The sequence below is a fragment of the Nicotiana tabacum genome, chromosome 19, assembly GCF_000715075.1.
Source record: "Nicotiana tabacum cultivar K326 chromosome 19, ASM71507v2, whole genome shotgun sequence".
Taxonomy (NCBI): domain Eukaryota; kingdom Viridiplantae; phylum Streptophyta; class Magnoliopsida; order Solanales; family Solanaceae; genus Nicotiana; species Nicotiana tabacum.
The window spans coordinates 6781579-6803438 of NC_134098.1; the positions used below are offsets into that span (position 1 = coordinate 6781579).

The 21860-nt window shown below is 39.4% G+C and overlaps 1 long non-coding RNA gene across 1 annotated transcript; it reads left to right on the forward strand.

Annotated features, from left to right (window-relative positions):
• Nucleotides 1-7229: 7229 nt before the first annotated feature.
• On the forward strand, nucleotides 7230-12635 carry LOC107797079 (uncharacterized). Its single transcript, XR_001650584.2, has 2 exons — nucleotides 7230-7534; nucleotides 12362-12635. It is a non-coding gene; the product is annotated as an uncharacterized LOC107797079 (long non-coding RNA).
• Nucleotides 12636-21860: the final 9225 nt, after the last annotated feature.

Consider the following 21860-nt stretch of genomic DNA (forward strand, 5'->3'; position numbering starts at 1 on the left):
TTCAAACCAAAAAGGGGACAAAGCCATAAACAATCTTTTTACAAAAGCCTAAGGGATGTTTTTTGTCTTGAGTTCGAGAGACCATCCTCGCTCAAATTAAACACCTAAGGGTTACCTTACTTCGAGTTCAAGCAAGAACTCACTCGATTATAAAGTCTAAGGTCTATACTAATTCAGTTCCAATCAAATTGTCTAAACCTCAGATCTTAGAATACAACTACATAATTTTATAAGGTGGAAAGGAAGAAAGTTTTTATATATATGTCAAAAATCATTTACAAGGGCAGCATGGCCAGATCAAGTTTCTCTACAAAAGACCGAAACGGTCTTAAAAGAAACACAAAAAATACTAATCCTAAAGGACTTAGTCCTCTACGGGAGCAGCATCTTCGCCCTCGAGGCCTCTTTCGCTTTCAGATCCGCTCATACTCCCGGTATCATCATCATCAGGAAAGGCCAACACGCTGGTTTCGGCTTCAAGCTCCTTAGCATTCTCGATCTCGGCTGTAAGATCGAAGCCACGAGCATGGATCTCCTCGAGAGTCTCCCTTCGAGACTGGAATTTAGCATGCTCGGCAACCCAGTTTGCTAGAGCTTGAGCAGCCTCGGCAACTTCCTTTGCTCGAAGCTGAGCAGCTTCAGCATCGGACCGGTCGACGACCACCATTGGATCAACATTAGCCGTGACTATTTCGACCTCCGATTTGGCCGCTGCAAGTTCTGTGGCCAACCGAGACTGGATCTCCTCGATTTTCTTGGCTTGCACCAAGGCCTTCTCTTTCAAGCTTCGGAGTTAGGTCTCAACCGAGGCTAGTTGAGCTCGGGCAGCCTCCTTTTCCGAGGCAAGGCGGTCCATGTTCTTCTTCCACTCCTCGACCTCCGGTTTCACTGCGTCCACTTCAACACAAAGCTACCTGATCACATCAAACTTTTGCTGGACCTGTGGGACCGAACTGTTAGCCATCACGCCCGAGTCAGTGTCATTAACTTCAAAGATTCTTTTTACCTACTCAGCCAGATCAGCTTGTTCTTTACGAGTTGCTTCTAGCTCAGCCCGAAGTCCTTTTGCTTCTCCTTCTCTCTGCTCACTGAGAAGCTTGAAAGCATCTCTCTCCTCAGTAAGCCCTCATTTTCGGCTTCGTACCGGCTTAGCTCCCCCGGGATTAGAAAAATGGCTTGTGATGAAGCACACAGGCCTACAAAAATAGAAAGAACGAATTATACAGGGAAAGAAAAATACAAGTATGAAAATTGACAAAGAAAATATGAACTTACCCGATTCAGGGCCTGTTGAGCTTCGTTGAAAAGACAATACGCTCCCACCTCACCCGAGCTCTTCTTCGGAGCCTCCACCTCACTCAGACCAGTGACATCTTCTACCCCAACAAAATAACCACGAAAATGATCTTCCTCTCCATAGGCTCCCTCCCCGTGACAAGTCTCCACGGCCTGAGTGTCACATATCATCGACTGGGAAAATAAAGGAAAAGATGGGGAATCCCCGATCTCTATTGCCCCAAGTAGGTCTTTTGGGGCGCCGCCTTCGTCTTGACGAGCCTCAAGCCCGGTTTCTGCATCGGCATCCACCGCCTCTTCAATGGTTTTTTCACCCCGAGGTAAAGCATCTTCGGTTTCCCTCGGCTCGGGAACTTGGGCCGGAGTCTCCTCCTCTACCTCATCGAGCCTAGACGGAGCAGTATCAACTCCCACCGATTCCGAAGTTTTCTGAATATCGGTGCTAGCTCGTGCACAGGCCACTAACCCAGAATCACCTTCTTCTTCTTCTTCTTCTTCTTCTTCTTCTTCTTCTTCTTCTTCTTCTTCTTCTTCTTCTTCTTCTTCTTCTTCTTCTTCTTCTTCTTCTTCTTCTTCTTCTTCTTCTTCTTCTTCTTCTTCTTCTTCTTCTTCTTCTTCTTCTTCTTCTTCTTCTTCTTTATACCTTAGTCTTTGGACTGATTCCATAGTCAGTGGGATTGTGTTCCCCTTGGGTTTACGGGCCACTCTCTTCTTGGGTTTTTGACCCTCAGAGTTTGAGGCCCTTTTTCTCTTAATCACCTTCGCCGGCTTCGAGATAGGCGATAAAGCTTCTTCATCACCGGACGGGGGTCTCATAGCTGCATCCTTTTCGAGACCTACAAAAAGAGTAAGAGAGTAAACTCATGCTTGAAAAAATGCTTGAACGATAGGCAAATCGGTAAGCCAAGAAGAAGGCTTACCAAGAGTATGAGCCTCCCACCGGCCCTTTGACAAATCACGCCACGCGTGCTCGACGTATGTTGACGTTGAAACCAGGCTCCTGACCCAGTTCTCGAGGTAGGGAACCACACCCGTCATCCAATCAATGGCTGCATCGATAAAAACACTGATAAGAAAGGATGAAGAAGTGAAAACAACAAACGGAAATTAAAGACGGGATCATACTTACGTTTCATATTCCATTTTTCAAGAAATGGCATGCTCTCAGCCGGGATTAGGTCCGTGGTCTTAATCTGAACGAACCGGCCTATCCAGCCCCAATCTTTGTCTTCATTTGTACTCGAGGTGAATGCCTTGGTGGCCCGATGTTGAAGCTTTATCAGCCCACCTTGGTAGAGTCGAGGGCTATATAATCTTACAAGGTGGTCGAGGGTAAAGGGAAGCCCGTCAATTTTGCTCACGAAGAAATTGAGCAGTATCACAATCCTCCAGAAAGAAGGGTAAATTTGGCAGAGGGTCACCTGGTATTTCTTGCAAAAATCGACGATGACCGGATCGAGGGGACCCAGCATGAAAGGATAAGTGTAAACACTCAGGTACCCTTCCACGTGGGTAGTGATCGCTTCCTCCGATGCCGGTATCACAACCTTTTTGTTTTCCCAATTGCAATCTTTCTTCACCAGATCGAGAAGGCTTTGGAATATCGAGCATATATATCTCGATACCGACTCGCATCGACTAGCAACCGATGAGGGTTTCTCCACCTTAAAGTCAGAATCAATAACACATACCCCGGGAATAAGTTCTTCAAGGTGTGGCTCCACCACTAGTTTCTCGTTGGCCGGCCGAGATGAGGAAGCAAACTCTTTCTGCGGAACGATTTTAGATGTTTTGGCCATTTAGTTTTTGTGAACAAAGAAGAATGGAGATTGAAGTATTTGGTATTTTAGGAAGAACAAGCAAAGAAATTTGAAAGCCTGGAAATAGGAAGCTTTGGAGAAGGCAAAGATCTATGAAGATTGGAATGAAAAAGTTTTGAAAGTAAAAGTTTGAAATGATGAAGAAGGGGCCTATTTATTGGTTTCACAATGATGGTTCAAAACTGGTAGTGGCCGACCATCGATTGACGCGCATTTAATACCTTGGTAACTGGACCGACGGGATGTTTGTCGCATGCGTCACAATCGGGCTCGTCGCTGATGTCATTGCCCATCTAGTTGGAGTTCGAAAATTCATATCGTTTCCCGCTATCTTCTTTCCGAGAAACGAGGAGACTATCTGTATACGGTCAAAATCGGGTTTGCCCTTCGAGATTGGAACAAGATAGACCAAGGTTCGTCATTGTAATATCGAGCTATGATGCGGAGTTTGGTTGTGGAGCTCGACCCCAGAAACTAATCTAGATCGAGATCGGCCAAGATCGAGCTCGAGACATCGAGGTCGAACAAATAGAGATCGGCCAAGATCGAGCTCAAGCCCCAGAAATCAATCAGGATCGTGATCGGCCAAGATAAAGATCGAGCCAAGAAACAAAAAAGCCGTTATAGCCGCAATTAGGGGGAGAATCTCGACAGAAATCATGGCTTGAATCAAGAAAAAACTAATTAATTAATCTATCATGGGATCCCCACTATGTATTTTTAATTATTTCCAAAATGGGATTCCCCCACTATATTAAGAGTTGTTATCATTTGTAGAAGGGACAGATTCATTTTGAGATATACAGAAAAGAGAGCAAATACTATCATTTTTTTTGGCTTTTGATATTTAGTCATATTGTTTCTTCTACCAATCATTCTTCACTCAATTTGAAGGTGATAAAACTTGAAGGTTTAGGCTAATTAGTTCATTCGATTTGCATTCATTTCTTTTATAACTAATTTTGATATTCATTTACATATCTTTCCCAATTTGTATCAATTTATATCACGTATCCTTAGAACTACGTATAAATTCAATTCTATCCGTTTTTTGGGTAAACATCTAACATCACAAAAAAGTACACACAAGTCATCGAATATCAAAGTTAAGATAGTTGGAGCTTCTAGGTAACTCAAAGTGCCAAGAAACCACAAAAAATAATCAAAGACAACACTTTGATTTTCGTAGAAAAGCTAAATTTTGGTGATCATGCTTTTTAATTCTTGATTAAAGTGATATATCTTGTGTAGAACTATTTCTTTTCAACCCTCATAGTGCAATAACATGTAATTTAATATTAAACCATTTTAATTTTCTGCTTTAAAAACTTTTCTTTTTCCATGTTTCAGGCCCTTAGATAGCTTCAACTCTGCCGTTGTCTCCCCTATACTAAATTATCGTTTGTACAATTCCATTTACTCAGAAATGCTGACTAATGAAAAACATTTGCGGTGGTAGTGAAGCTAATTGCACATTGACTAAAAAAACCTTTTGAGCTCTGTATTCTGAATTATTTGCAGGACTGGGAGTCCAGGAGTGAACCTACACTCTGGTATACACTGCGCATATATTAAAATATTAGGTTTTAAAGGTATATAACATATATTGAACACCCTTTGTCGGTGATTGCTTTTTTACTTCTTTCAAGTTTGAACACACTTGGAGAAATATTTGGCTTTGCCACCGACTGATATGACCAGAACGTTGGGACTCGGGAGCATTATATCAGGAATATGTGGCTTTATTATTGTGCTCTCTGGAACAATTTTGTTGCATAGTTCCAAAGGTATGGATAGAAGTTCATCTTTTAAAGGTGCATTGTTCACTCCAAAGTTTAGGATGTTCTTCCTAAAAATTAAATTTCATAAATGCAAAACTGCGTATAAAATGCAGGTAACTACACGCCCTTATCTCCTACATTATCAACCCGACTATGTAGTACGAATGGGGTAGTAGTACTTAAGCATGAAGAAGAAGTTGAACCATGTTTGATGAAACTGTACAGTTTGTTAATAGTTCTTCACACACTAAAACATCATAAGATAGATTCAATGGAATTGCAAAGATGTATAACAGATAGATGAAAGCTTGAATCTGTGGAGTCTTTTTGTGAGTAACACAACAAGTTGAGCTACAAGTAGATTTGCATTGAATTGAAGTGACATGATTATTTTCTGTATTCCCCTTGTAACTAATTTTTGCTAGGAATATTTATTCTACTTTCTTGGTGGATATGTCAAATTAAATTTTTGTAGAATTTGGATAAACTACTATAATGATAGTGATATGGTTAGAAATAATATAGATAGATAAGACCTTCATATTCTTCTGAATCTGATAGGTGAGAAGAAGAATGGACTTTTAAAATAAATAATAATTTGCATGCTTGTTAATTCATTTTATAATCTTTGGAGTGAAGCTATATTAGCTTCTCATCTATAAAATAGAATTCCTTATGAAAATCTTGTAAAACTCCTTATGAGTTATGGAAAGATTATCCCCCTAATCTGAAATTTTTGAAACTGTAGGGGTCAGGAATGCATTGTCAACAGTTATGTAGCATGAACATAAGTGGGAAAATGAGAAAAAATTATTTAAATTATAATATTGAAGCCTTACAAATTGAGTTTTTTTTTTGTGGCGAAAATCTGCATTGGAAGATAAAATGTATGTTGTAATTTTGGCTCTAAAAACTTATTTTGCTTTGGGTCTCTTAGTTATTTGGGTGAAGAAATTGTTGAATTATGAACCGTTTTTTTACTAATTTGAGATTTTTTTGTAGTAGTTAAAGTTGCTTCTATGTTTAGAAAATTTTATTTTGGTATTTGAATGTAGAATATATCAAAAGAAAATAAATTCTTATATATGTTGAAAGATGTTTCAAAAGACACTTGTATGCAAGTCATGATTTGTTTTTTCCATTTGAGATGATTTTATGCCTTACTTGAGAAGTATTATGAGTGAATATTCTATATGTGAATTTTTCATTGTATTAGAAGGATATAGTGATGATACTGAATCTCTAATTTAGATGAGAAAAAACTCATTAGCGATTGTGTGATTATCTTTTTGTGAGGTGTTATAGTATCGGAATTGCGTGGCAATGAGGCCGATTAAGCAACCTTTTGGTGAGTATTCTAGTAGGAATTAAATCGGCAATATTTGTATCGATGAATTATGATTGCCAAGGCACAATAACCATTTTAAGAAAATAGATCATCTTTCAATGGAAAGAGTAGACACATTCTTTTGAGACAAAATATGATAAGATAATTGCTTAGAGATGAGAGTTTTTTCATACACATCATGTGTAGTCAAAAGAGGATTTGGCCGATCTTTTGACTTGCAAGTGAAACATCGAGGGTAATGAGACTTTTGTTAATTTGAGATATATCAACACGGTAACCCAACCTATGGTGGTGTATTGCGATGCGGAATATACTTGATGGATGTACCTATATGAGTGTGAAGTGCGGTCGCTCCTATGAAATTTGTGACAAAATATTTAGAGCATTTATTTAAACCAGGCTTGCGCACATGGCATATTTGCGAGTGTAATATATGATGAATAAGATCCCTATGCTTGTGAGCACCTAATTTTTGCCCTAATATAAAAGTACTCCTAAAAAATCCAAAAAAATAGCTTTAAATTATTTTTCTATATTCTTACTTAGTTTGCTTTGTACGTATTCATGTTTGATGCATTTTTAAGTTGTATTTTAAATCCTAAAGAAAATACAAAAATATTTTTAATTTTTACATTTTTTAGATTTTAATTGTATAATCAATTGCATTTGTAAAACACTAAAATACCAAAAAATATATTAGTAACTTTACATGCATTGGTTAGCTAAATGAATTAGTTTATTGTAGAAAAATAGGTCATTAGGTTAATTTTACAAATTAGTTGGAATTAAGAGTGTTAAATAAATTGATTAGTCTTGCAAAATACAAACAAAGAAAAGAGAAGGCTATGGGGTCTCATTACATCTTTGGGCCAGATGCTTCTAGTGACCCATTTTCCTTCCATTCGCCCCAGCCCACTACCCGCCGGCCCAATATCCCCCTTCATCTCTAAAATACACCATAGTTCCCTCTCCATCATCATCATAGATATCGGCGGACCCCCTCCTTGATTCCCATTTTTGAGAACGGAGCCTCACTCTAAAAAAACAAAGAACATACACACACTTACACACATTCGGTCAATTATTCATCAACGAAAACATACGCGTACCCAGGAGCAGCAAAGACTCTGGAACGCAAATATTTCAGATCTGAAAATTTTTCAAAGAGTGTTCCGAATTTCCAATGAGCTGATTTCGCTGTTGTTTTCTCTGCTGTCCAGTAGCTGAATTCCAACATCACGTCTGGTTTTCAGCCTTTATTTGGCTTTCGATTTTTGTTTGCTATTCAGGTATGAATTTCGATCCAGAAAATGCTGTAAGTTTTGTTTAGATGCTATATTGCAATAAAACTCGCAGTGATTGTTCCTTATACGTTTGAAAAAGTTCATCGCTGCTAATTGCAAATTTGAATTAATGTTGAACTACTATGATGCATAAAGTTAGAATAAATCCGTGTGCAAAAAATTCTTTGTTAAATCACTGTTAAGTCTTCACTTGTAAGACAACTAATTTGCGCTCAAGTGTGTTGAAATTCAGATATTTTGTTCATTTAAAACTGGATCTGAAATTGAATTTCTCAGGTTAAATTAAAATTAGAAAAGGTTTCAACATGACCATGAGTCCAATTTGTATTAAATAACGTGAAGGTGGCCATTTGTGTAACAGTTAGTTCTAGTTGAGTAATGTTCTACCTTAGAATTTTAGCATCTTCGAATAGTTCTCCATATAGTTTGTTTCTTTCGTGTTTATATGGTTATGTTTTAAGATCCTTATTTTGTTATAAAATTTTATTAGTTTTATTCTTAAATTTGAAACTGAAGCTGGGTGAGAGTTGCCATGAATTTGTTAAGTTGATTTGAGTTGCTTTATAAACTAGTACGCTGTTTGGTTAGTATTTACGTTGGCTGGGCCATCTGTTAGTCTTAGGAAATCAGAAAATTGAATTGGGATTATAATAGCACTGGCTGTTAGTTTGATCCCATTTCATAAATGAATCGATGAGGAAAATAAGTCATATGCCAGGCCCACTTCGTGATAACATGCTGCTGGCTTATCCCTCCTTTAGTAACAAGCATACTTTTTCATATTTAATCCACGTGATGTTTCTCCAACAATCATTCCATAACTCTTGGCCCTTCACGCTTGATCTCAAATGTATCAATTAATCATGAACATCGTAGCTTGCTTTAGACGCGAATAATAAATTATCGTGGTCATGGGTATGGTTCCTGTGGCATGGTCACGATACGTAAATCCCAATTCGAGTGTGCATTTCACGTGACTCGACTAGAACGTCAAACAATAATAAAAATCTAACATATTGTGAATAGCGGATGCGTTCCACATGATAACAATAGGTGCGCGACATTGCAACTTATTTAAATATATTCCATAAATACTAAAAGCGGTAATGCACAAAAGGTTCTAAAACATGTAATAATTTAGATAATTAGGCCAATTATTAATAGTTGAGCGACCGTGCTAAAACCACGGAACTCGAGAATGCCTAACACCTTCTCCCGAGTTAACAGAATTCCTTACCCGGTCTTTTGTGTTCGCGGAACATAAATAGAGTCAATTTCCTCGATTTGGGATTTTAAAATAAACTGGTGACTTGGGACACCATAAATATTCCAAGTGGCGACTCTGAATTAAATAAATAATCCCATTTCGATTAATGTCACTTTAATTGAAAACATTCCCCTATCCCCTCGGAAAAAGGAAGTGTCACAATGCTTACCACAAGAATTTATTGGTTCATAAAAGTTATCAATGTCACCAATTATTTTGTAAGTTAAATTTTATTTTTTCTATATCTGGTTCATAGCCCATAAGACACCAGATAAATTCCATTATATATGAAATCCAGCAAAATGTACTCAACTATTTTTTTTAAATATTTTTTTAAGATATGTGGAGGATTGTTAGAATTTGTGGGTATCTCAAAAGGAAATGTTCCTTATTCTTTTATCTACTTTCTCTCAGCTTGAAATAGTCAAACTAGCCGTTACAAACTAGCTATTCGAAATTCTCCACTAATTAATCGTTAATTAACTGTTGAAGCAACACCTATATAAACATGATTTTTGGAAAGCTAAAGACAAACTTTTCTGAAACTTCTTCGTCCTCCTACATATGGCACTCTAGTGAATAATGACATAGATTTTCCAACACTATTTTCTATTTCTTCTCCTTCTATGCTGGGTTTCTTTATTGAATTTTATACTAGTTTTGTTTCCAGTTTATAACTGGAAGAACTTATTGAATCCTGGGGATGCACCTAATTTTATTAATCATTGTATAGGAAAAATATCATTAAGGATAGTGTCCTTGACACTCCTCAAGCTTTGATAATTTTTATTCTCCATAATCAAAATTTTCCAACACTTGAGATTGAAAGAATACCAACATCAATTTGTGCAAACTGATGGTTCTGATAGATTTATGTTGCATCACCTAGAAATGTCGTTGGATTTTTCAATAAATATCCCTAATACTAGGGAACCTTTGTAGTCTAGTTAATCGACTACCTGAATTTTTACCTTGTTGGTGAAATTCATTTTTTTTTTGTCAAAAGATCCACTAGGTTGGTGAGAATTCGATTCTCCACCTTGTAACCATTCTCTCCTCCGCCTCCTCCTCCTCCTTCTTCTTCTTCCGCCGCTTTTTCTTCCTCTTCTTCTTATTCCCTTTCCTCCTCTTCTTCATCCTTCTCTACATTTTCTTCCTCTCCCTCTTCCTTTTCTTCTTCCTCCTCCTCTTGTCACGTTCCTAAATTTCTACCTTAGGGTGTTGTGATGACACCTAGTCTCTAAGACTAGGTAAGCCTAACATACATTGATATTTTTAACAGATTTAATGGATACGATATAAAATTAAACTAATTATCTATCATAATAAAACCCAAATGGTACGACAGTCAAATAATTTCTAAAATCGTTGAAACTGAGTCATAAGCTCAATAGAAAAATGCACTAGTAATCTCTAAATACAACTATGTTTGAAATGAAGATAAACAGTAGTAAGACAATAGTAGAAGGTGATTTCGAGGCCTGCGAGCGTCAAACAAGTATACGTTGAAGTCACCAAAGTAACTGGGTCAACTCATTAGCGTCCGACATGAGCAGAAGTACCTAGATTTGCATAAATATGTGCATAAGCATAACATGAGTGCACCATAACGGTACCCAGTAAGTGTCAAGCCTAACCTTGGTAGAGTAGTGATGAGGCCAGGTCAAGAAACCTACTATATAAAATAAACGTGAACAAAATATTGATATAATCTAGTAACGAAAAGTAAAGAGATAAATGACAACAAACATAATGGTGATATAAGGCAAGCAACGAAAAATTTAGGCAAAAAAGGACAAGATAGAATGAACAGATAGCAGGAACAACAAGTGATCAAACACAGTCAAATTTAAGTAAAACGAATGAAGTAAAGACTAACAATTTAAATTAACGAGTCTTTTCACATACGATTTTCAACAAGAATCACCACCGAGATACCACACCTCATATTCATATTTCACAAGTCATAATCACAATATTTCTTATATCACCGCGTGAGTCTTGCATTTATTTTAAAAATATTTCTCGAAATAGCTACTCGCGTTTTACTCCTTTTTCTCGCTGCGTGGCTTCAAGTAATTACCTTACTAGCAAAACGCGTATAAATCTCACCTTATCTCACCGCATGCATTTCAATATCCACCTTTATACCACCGCATTCGTATCAATTTCACAACAGAATCATCACTCACACCACACGTGCCCATATGCCACAATATTGCCAAATTAGCAATACCAATATTACCATAATACATAACCCATGGATCAACCACAATAAGTACAAGAATCTCAATAACAATAAATGAATAAGAAATAACTCAATAAAGAAAGATATCTCAATAATCAACAACTTCAGACCATAATATGTTAATAACTTTCACAACTACATCTTCAATAACCTAACAAATGAAGGTATCCTCATGATATAGTACAATTCAAGTGCAAAACATAAGCTTAACAATGCAAAAGATAACATGAATTAGCAACTACTACTAAATGCATGAGAATAACTCAGCAACGGAAAGAATGGCATGTAACAACAACTACTAATAAATGCATAAAAGGAAACTATGACGATCTAATAGGTCGTTTTGAGTACTAGCCTTTATTTCTATATTTTGAGACCTCCATTAGCTTCGTTTGATATTTCTTGGTTTGCGTGCATGGCATATGTCGCTTTTTGAAAAGCATTTATGTGAAATTTTGACTTAAAAAGGCTAGAGTTGATTACGGTCAATATTTTGTGTAAACGGTTCGAATCGGTATTGGACAATTTTGTTAAGTCCGTATTGTAATATTGGACTTGGGCATATTCCCGAAATTAAAATCGGAGGTCCCTAGATTGATTTGACTCATTTTGCGTAGCTAATAAGCAAAAAATATGTGAGGAATAAACAAATCAAGGCAAGTAACAATTAGATGACAAGTAACAAATATGGCCTTGAAGTCGGGTAAAAACATGAAACAATTTAAGCATATAACATGAGGTATCATGGAATAATCAAAAACATGAATATACACTTGTCACATTGCAGATATGTTGTTTCCCCACATAATTCACATAACAAGTAATTCAACAAGTTCTAATTCCCTCAAGTAAAAGTTAGACACAACACGTACCTTTACTTGTCGTAACTGTATACTTTAATTGTCACATGTTTTACCTGCTTTTATTGGTCTTATATTATTTGATGAACTTTATAATGTTGTTTCATTTATGTGGGTTGTTTCGTTGTTCTCTACTGATGAATTTGTAGGGTTTGAGATTTCTGGTTGTTAGATATTCTTCGATTATTCTGTGATTCTTCATTGTTTTGTGCATTCACCTTCTTTATGTTGATATTTCTAAAATATTGTTGAATTACTTATGTTGATAATTTGAAAGATATTATTATTATTCTGTTTTTCTATTATTATTATTTCGTAGAGGTTATTTGTAAATGACTTTCCATAGCCTCATCATTACTTCGTCGAAATTACGCTTGACACTTATAGAGTACATCGATCGGTTTTACTCATACAATACTTCTGCACTTCTTGTGCAGATACCGGTATGGGTCCCAATGGCGCGTAGTAACACTGCTCGTATTCAATTACTTTAAGAGACTTGAGGTATAACTGCTCGGCGTCGGCATCTCTGAAGTCCCCTTTCCATTCTGTATTTACTGTTTATTTAGCTTCAAATAATTGTATTTTGTTCAGACTTTATCTGTAGTACTCTAGATGCTCATGTATACGTGACTCCAAATTCTGGGATATGTTTAGACTTCGTCAGCTAGTATTTTATTGTGTATATTTCAATTGATTACAATTTGTTAATATTAATGTTTTATCTTAAATCGTTAAAACTAGTTAAGTAATTTAGCTAATGTTAGCTTGCCTATCAAGTAAAATATTAGGCACCATTACGATTCTGAGGGTGAGATTCTGGGTCGTGACAAGTTGGTATTAGAACACTAAGTTGCCTAGGTCTCATGAGTTATGAGGAAGCTTAGTAGAGTTTGGAGGATTGTAACAGAGACATATGTACTTATCTTCTAAAGAATATAGGGTTTTTGGAAACTTCACTTCTTTCTTTCTCTATCGTGCGACTTATTCTATTACTGAAGTTTGAACCATTATATTCTTGTTCTCTCACAGATGGCGAGAACACACACATCATCTACAGCCAGGCAGGAGCCAGAGCCCCCTGTTGCAACCACTACTAGGGGTAGGGGCCGGGGTCGAGGTAAGGACCGAGGCAGAGGCAGAGCTCAGCCTAGAGCATGCGCAGCAACACCCATTACAGAGCCTCAGACCAAGAACGAGGAGGAGCTCCCAGTTTAGACATCACCAGTCAGACCCACTCAAGTCCCGGAGGGATTCATTTCTATACCCGTACTTCAGGATGCTCTAGTCTACTTAGTTGGAATCATGGAGAGTGTGGCTAAGGCTGGGGTATTTTCTATGGCACCAGTTGTCTCTCAGGCTAGGGAGAAGCATAGACTCCTGCTACTCACACTCCAGAGTAGATGGATCCTGTATATCAGACTCCAACAGTTCCATCAATTGGGGTAGTTCAGCCCGTTATTGCTACACAGCTCGGGGAGAGGCCCGCGATATCTTCTGAGGGATTGATGAGGTTGGAAAAGTTCACCAAGGTCTTTCCTATTCACTTTGGTTATACACTTTCTGAGGACCCCCAGGACTATTTGGGACTGTTTCCACAAAGTGTTGTGCAACATGAATATTGTGGAGTCCAATAGAGTCGACTTTGTAGTGTTCCAGATGACCGGTTCTGCCAAGAGGTGGTGGCAGGATCATGTGCAAAATAGACTAGCTGGTTCACTTTCACTTACTTGGGATCCATTTTCGTAGCTATTTCTATAGAAGTTCATTTCTTTCACTATAAGAGAGGAATACCGTAGGTAGTTCGAGCGCCTCCAGTATAATGGCATGAATGTCACCCAGTATGAGACCAGATTTGTGGATCTAGTCTGTCATTAAGCTATTTTGATTCCCACAGATAGGGAGATGGTGAGAAGATTTATTGATGGTCTTACTTTTGGTATTAGGCTACAAATAGTCAAGGAGATGGGTGATGGTATTTCTTTCCATAGGGCCATGGAGATTGCTAAACGGATTGAGATGATTCATAGTCAGGGTATAGAGACGGTGTTTGAGAAGAGGCCTCATTATTTTGGTGGTTTTGGTGGTGCTTCATCTAGAGGCAGAGGTTATTTTGGTAGAGGCCATACTCCTAGGTCGATTCAGTCAGCTCTTCAGGTAGCCCACGATGCTTCAGGCATTCATGGTTCTTATGGGTCTTGTCCTGATCACCCAGCATTCAGTGCACCTTCAACTCCGATCAATGCACCACCATTATAGAGATACTACACTGGTTATCCGGGCCGTCAGGGTCTATCTCAGCTTCAACAGCCATAACAGCCGAGAGGTGGAAGCTAGCTAGCTAGAGGCCGTTTGAGGGGCGGAGGTCAGAGTGGTGGGGCCCAGCCCTATTTTTATGCATTTCCAACTAGACCCGAGGTAGAGTCATCTGACGCCGTCATCACAGGTATTGTTTTGGTTTTCCATAGGTATGCCTCAATTTTATTTGATACAAGCTCTACTTATTCATACGTGTCATCCTACTTTGATCTAGTTATGCCTCATGATTCTTTGAGTGCTCCTGTCTATGTATCCACACTTGTGGGAGATTCTATTGTAGTAGATCGTGTTTATCTCTCACGTGTGATTTCTATCAGGAGCGTTGAGACTAGTGTAGATCTTCTACTTTATGATATGGTGGACTTTGATGCTAACTTAGGCATGGATTGGATGTCACCTTATCACATCATTTTGGACTGTCATACCAAGATGATGACCTTAGCCATACCAGGGTTGCCCCGATTAGAGTGGATGGGGACTCCTGGCCATTCTACCAGCAGTGTTATTTCTTATGTGAAGGCTAAGCGTATGGTTGAGAAGGAGTGTCTAGCGTATTTGGCCTATATCCATGATCCTAGTGTGGAGGTCCTTCCTATGGATTTAGTACCAGTTGTGCCCGAATTCCCAATGGTGTTTCCTACAGATTTGTCGGGGATGTCACCCGACCAAGATATTGACTTATGTATTGACTTGACTCCGGGCACTCAACCCATTTCTATTCCACCATACCATATGACCCCAACTGAGTTGAAGGAACTGAAAGAGCAGTTGCACGATTTGCTTGATAAGGGATTTGATAGACCTTGTGTCTTGCCCTGGGGTGCACCAATGTTGTTCGAGAAGAAAAATGATGGTTCGATAAGGATGTGTATAGATTATCTATAGTTGAACAAGGTTACTATCAAGAACAAATATCTATTCAGAGGATTGCTGACTTATTTGATCAGCTTAAGGGTGACAAAGTATTTTCGAAGATTGATCTGAAATCTGGCTATCACAAGGTAAAGATTAGGGCATCGAATGTCCCTAAGATAGCTTTTCGGACAAGGTATGGTCATTATAAGTTCCTAGTAATGTCATTTAGTTTGACCAATGCCCCAACAACATTTATGGATTTTTGACCAGGTATTCAACCCCTATTTGGATTATTTTGTGATCGTCTTCATTGATGATATTTTGGTCTATTACCGTTGTCGAGAGGAGCATGAGCAGCATCTACAGATCGTACTTCAGATTATGAGAGATAGTCAATTATATGCCAAGTTTTCAAAGTGTGAGTTTTGGTTGGATTCGATTGCCTTTTTGGGGCATGTTGTATCTTCCGAGGGCGTTAGAGTGGATCCTAAGAAGATTGAGGTATTCATAATTGGCCTAAACCTACTTTAGACAAAGAGATTCGAAGCTTCCTGGGTTTGGCGGATTATTGTCGTCGGTTCGTGGAGGGGTTTTCATCTGTCTCAGCCCCATTGACTAAGTTGACCCAGAAGGGTGCTCTTTTCGGATGGTCTGACGAGTGTGAGTTGAACTTTCAAAATCTCCATACTGCTTTCACTACAACTCCGGTGTTGGTATTGCCTACATGTTCATGGCCTTACACCGTGTATTATGACACATCATGTATTAGGTTTGGCCCGATATTGATGCAGGATGGTAGGCTGATTGGCTATGCGTTGCGGCAACTGAAGGTTCATGAGAATAACTACCCTCTTCATGATTTAGAGTTGGCAGCTATTGTTCATGCATTGAAGATTTGGAGGCATTACCTTGTGTCATGTGAACAGATCATCGGAGTCTACAACACCTTTTTAAGCAAAAAGATCTAAACTTGAGGTAGCGGAGGTGGTTAAAGCTATTAAAAGACTATGATATCACCATTTTGTACCATCCCCGGAAGGACAATGTGGTTGCCGATGCCTTGAGCAGAAATGCTGAGAGTATGGGTAGGCCGCTAGCATTGGATGTTCAGGCCTTGGCCAATCAGCTTGTGAGGTTAGATGTTTCAAAGCCTAGCCGATTTCTTGCTTGCATGGTTTCTCGGTCTTCTTTATATGAGCACATCAGAGAGCGTCAGTATGATGACCCACATTTTCTTGTCCTTAAGGACACAGTGCAGTACGACGTTGCCAAGGAGGTTTCTATTGGAGATGATAGGGTGTTGCCGATGCAAGGTCAGATATTTGTACCCAATGTGGATGGGATGCATGAGTTGATTCTGGAGGAGGCCCACAGTTCGTGGTATTTCATTCATCTGGTTGTCGCTAAGATGTATCAGGAATTGACGTAACATTATTAGTGAAGAAGAATGAAGAAATATATAGTAGAGTATGTCTCTCGGGTGCTTGAACTGCCAGTAGGTGAAGTACGAACATCAGAGGGTGGGCGGTTTGCTTCAGAGACTTGAGATTCCCGAGTGAAAGTGAGAGTGTATTACCATGGATTTCATTGTTGGGCTCCCACGGACTTTGAAGAAATTTGACGCAGTGTGGGTTATTGTGGATAGTTTGACTAAGTTTGCACATTTCATTCCGGTGGAGGTCACCTATTCTTCAGAGCAGCTGGTTCAGATTGATATACGAGATATTGTTCGCCTTCATGGTGTGCCGGTATCTATTATCTCCGACCGAGGCACGCAGTTCACATCACATTTCTGGAGAGGTGTATAGCGTGAGTTGGGTACACGGGTTGAGTTGACTATAACAATCCACTCTTAGACGGACAGGAAGTTCGAGTGCACCTTTCAGATCTTGGAGGACATGCTACGCGCCTATGTTATGGATTTTGGGGGTTCATGGGATCAGTTTCTTCCGCTTGTTGAGTTCTCCTACAACAACTACGAATCGAGTATTCAGATGGCTCCTTATGAGACCTTATATGGGATACGATGTCTTTCTCTAGTTGGTTGGTTTGAGCCGGGAGAGGCTAGGTTGTTGGGTATTGATTTGGTTTGGGACGCCTTTGAGAATGTCAAGTTGATTCAGGATCGGCTTCGCACAAACCAGTCTAGGCAGAAGAGTTAAGCTGATCGGAGGGCTCGTGATGTGGCAATCATTGTGGGAGAGAGGGTTTTGATGCTGGCATCACCCATGAAATGTGTGATGAGGTTCGGGAAGAGGGCAAGTTGAGCCCTAGATATATTGGTCCTTTTGAGATCCTTGAGAGAGTTGGTGCGGTGGCCTACAGACATGCACTACCACCCAGCTTATCGGCAGTTCACCCGATGTTCCATGTTTTCATGCTTTGGAAGTATAATGGTAATCCGTCCCATGTATTAGATTTTAGCTCAGTCTAATTAGACAAGGATTTGACTTATGAGGAGGAGCCGGTGGCTATCCTAGCCCAGCAGCTCCGCAAGTTGAGGTCTAAGTGTTATCCTTTAGTGAGAGTGCAATGGAGAGATCAACCGATCGAGGAAGCTACATGGGAGTCCGAGTCTGATATGCGGAGTAGATACCCACACCTTTTTGCCAGTCCAGGTGCTTTTTTGTGTTCGTTCGAGGACGAATGTTTCTTTCAGAGGCGGAGAATATGATGACCCGATAAGTCGTTTTAAGTACGAGCCTTTATTTTTGTGTTCCGAGACCTCATTTAGCTTTGTTTGATATTTCTTGGTTTGCGTGCATGGTCCGTGTCATTTTTGAAAAGCTTTTATGTGAAATTTTGAAAAATGGAAATTTTGACTAAATATGAGGCTAGAGTTAACTAGGTCAACATTTTGTATAAATTACCACGGATTGGTGTTTTGAAGATTCCGGTAAGTCCGTATCGTAATTTTGGACTTGGTCGTATGCCCTGAATTGAAATCGGAGGTCCATAGGTTGATTTGACTCATTTCGCCGAAAGTTAGTAATTTGAAAGTTTGGAATTTTTTTAGATTTGTCTGTAGGTTGACTTCATGGCTAACTGGTTAGGAGTTTTGTGTTGGGAATTGGTATAGGTACGTTTTGCTATTTGAAACTTGTCTGCAAAATTTGGTGCGATTCAGAGTTGGTTTGATATGATTCGGACGCTTAGATGTGATTTTTGTTCTTTAATTCTATTTGCAATTTCATTCGTTTTGATGCTTGATTTGTAGTTTTAGATGTTATTTTGGTGAGGTGATCGCACGAGCGAGTTCGTATGATATTATTACACTTGTGCGCATGTTTGGTTTGGAGCCCAGGGGCTCGGGTGAGTTACATACGCGTATACGATGAGTTTGGAAAGTTTGACGACTGCTGATGCAGTGTTTCTTCTGTTGTTTGGTGCGGATCTCGCAATTGCAAGTATGAGTTCGCATTTACAAGCAGGGTTTACGATTGGGTAACCTCGCATTTGTGAGGAAATGGTTCGCAATTGCGAACCAGCAAGGGCCGCTTTTGCGAGCTTTTTGGTACCATTTGCGACCCTTGGCAAAATAGGACATCTTCGTAATTGCGAATAATCTGGACGCATTTGCGAAGGTTGGGTTTTCACATTATTGTGACACTTGGGCTTCTGATACGATGTTCACTTTTTCAACCTTTGTTTCGCATTTGTGATGCTCGTAGTTGCGAAAGAGACATCGCAATTGCGACATCTACAACTGGCTAATAGGGGGAAAATCAGGACTTAGCTCATTTTACACTATTTCTGAACCCTAAACACTTGAGAGACAATTTTTCATAAGACATTTCTCCCAAAATCATTGATAAGTCACTCTAATTTGCTTTCTTTCAATTCCTCATTTCTTTTCATGAGATTTTCACATCAAATCTAGCATTTCTATGGTAGAAATTAGGAATTTGGATAGAAATTAAGAAGTTTGTAAAATTGAGATTTAGACCTTAAATTGAGGTCAGATTTCGAAACAAATCACATAACTTGGTTCAGGGGTGAATGGGTAATCGGGTTTTGGTCTGAATCTCGGGTTTTGGCCCAGAGTTAACTTTTGTTGTCTGTTTAAAAAATGATTAAAATTGAACCTTTTCCATTAATGGGTAGTTTCTAAAGCTTATGTTGAATCCTTTGATTGATAATTTGCTAGATTTGGTTGGTTTGAAGGCTTGTTCAAAAGGAAAAGACATGGTTGATTGACTGCTTTGTTCGCGGAGTGAGGTAAGTTTTGTGTCTAACTTTGACTTGAGGAAATTAGGACTTGTTGAATTACTAGTTATGTGAATTATGTGGGGAAACGACGTATATGCAAGGTGACGAGTGTATATACACCATCATGGGATTTTGCATGAGAGATTTGGGTATTTATTTCTATGTTTTGATTATTCCATGATACATTTTGTTATATGCTTAAATTATTACATGTTTTTACTTGACTTCAATGCCATATATGCTACCTGTCATTTAATCGAGTTCTTAGATATTCTTCGATTATTCTGTGGTTCTTCACTGTCTTGTGCATTCACCTTCTTCATGTTGATATTTTGTAAATATTATTGTTGAATTGTTTATGTTGATGATTTGAAATTGTTTGGGGAGCAGGTTGCAGGATGCACCAGAATTGAAAGGTATTGAAATAATATGAAGGATAAGGACGAATTATGATATGAACAGATGATGATATGGTGGCATCGGGTTACGCACCGCAACATACTTGATATGTTGTAATTATTTGTGATTGTTAAGTCATCCTCGGTATTGTAATATTAGACTTGAGACACTATTATTCTGGGGTTCTCTAGTAGATGACCTTTGGGTCCGTCTATATGAGTTATTCGCTTTATTTATATTCCTATTATTATTATTATTTCGTACAGGTTATTTATAAGTGACTTGCCATAGCCTCGTCACTACATCGTCGAGGTTGGGCTCGACACTTACAAAGTACCTAAGGTCTGTTGTACTCATACTATACTTCTGTATTTCTTGTGCAGATACTGGTGTGGGTCCTAGCGGTGCATAGTGAGACTACTCGGATTCAGCTACTTTAGGAGACTTAAGGTATAGCTGTTCGACGTCCGCAACCCTGAAGTCCCCATTCTATTATGTATTTATTATTTATTTAGCTTCAAATAATTGTATTTTGTTCAGACTTTATCTGTAGTACTCTAGATGTTCATGTATTGGTGACCCCAGATTCTGGGATATGTTTAGACTTCGTCAGCTAGTATTTTATTCAGTCTATTTCAAATGATTACAATTTGTTATTATTAATGTTTTGATCTTAAATCGTTAAAACTAGTTAAGTAATTTAGCTAACATTGGCTTTAGTAGCAAGTGAAACGTTAGGCACAATCAAGATCCTGAGGGTGGGATTCCGGGTCGTGACAAGTTGGTATCAAAGCACTAGGTTGCCTAGGTCTCACGAGTCACGGGCAAGCTTAGCAGAGTTTGGAGGATCGATATAGAGACTTCTGTACTTATCTTCTAGAGGCTATAGAGCTTTAGGAAAATTTTCCTTCTTTCTTTCTCTATCACGCGACTTATTGTATTACTGAAGTTTCGACCATTCTATTCTTGTTCTCTCGCAGATGGCGAGAAAACACACATCATCTACAGCCGGGCAGGAGCCAAAGCCCTATGTTTCTACTACTACCAGGGGTAGGGGCCGGGGCCGAGGTAGGGGCCGAGGCAGAGCTCAGCCTAGAGCACACACAACAACACCCATTGCAGAGCCTTAGACCGAGCACGAGGAGGAGGTCCCAGTTCATACTGCACCAGTTGGACTCGCTCATGTTCCAGAGGGATTCATTGCTACTACCATACTTCAGGACACTCTAGTCCGCTTAGTTGGACTTTTGGAGAGTGTGGCCGAGGCTGGGGTATTTCCTATGGTACCAGCTGTCTTTAAGGTTGGGGGAGGAGCACAGACTCCCGCTACTCACACTCAAAGCAGATGGCTCCTATATATCAGAATCTGGCAATTCTAGCAGTTGGGGTAGTTCAACCCGTTATTGCTACACAGCCCGGGGAGAGGCCTCCGATATCTTCTTAGGGATTGATGAGGTTTGATAAGTTCACCAATCTATTTCCTATTCACTTTGGTGGTACGCCTTGTGAGGACCCCCTATGGCTATTTGGACTGTTTCCACAAGGTGTTACGCAACATGGGTATTGTGGAGTCCAATGGAGTCGACTTTGCAGTGTTCCAGATGATCGGTTTTGCCAAGAGGTGGTGGCATGATTATGTGCAGAGCAGACCAGCCGGTTCACCTCCACTTACTTGGGATCATTTTTCGCAGCTATTGATGGAGAAGTTCATTCCTTTCACTCTGAGAGAGGAGTATCGCCGGTAGTTCGAGTGCCTCTAGCAGGGTGGCATGACTGTCACCCAGTACGAGACAAGATTTCTGAATCTAGACCATTGTTGCTTCTGCGTTCCCCTTTCAGTCTCCTACCTTCCGCATCTGCAGAAAATATTTCGCATATACGCGTCCGCTTTTGCGGACTCCCTCGGCACCTGCAAACTCTCAAGCTCTCTTCCATGTCCGCATCTGCGGACCACTTAGTGCAACTGCACATCCGCATAAGTGGCTACACATCCGCATGTGTGACCCCTGCCTTGACCAGGCTTTCTTCGCTTCTGCGATAGATCCGCCGTTTCTGCAGCTTTGCACCTTCGACCAATCTATCGCAGATGCGAATGCATCGGGTATCAGAAAACTTCAACAATCTCCTAAGTCCAAACATGATTTGTCAACCATC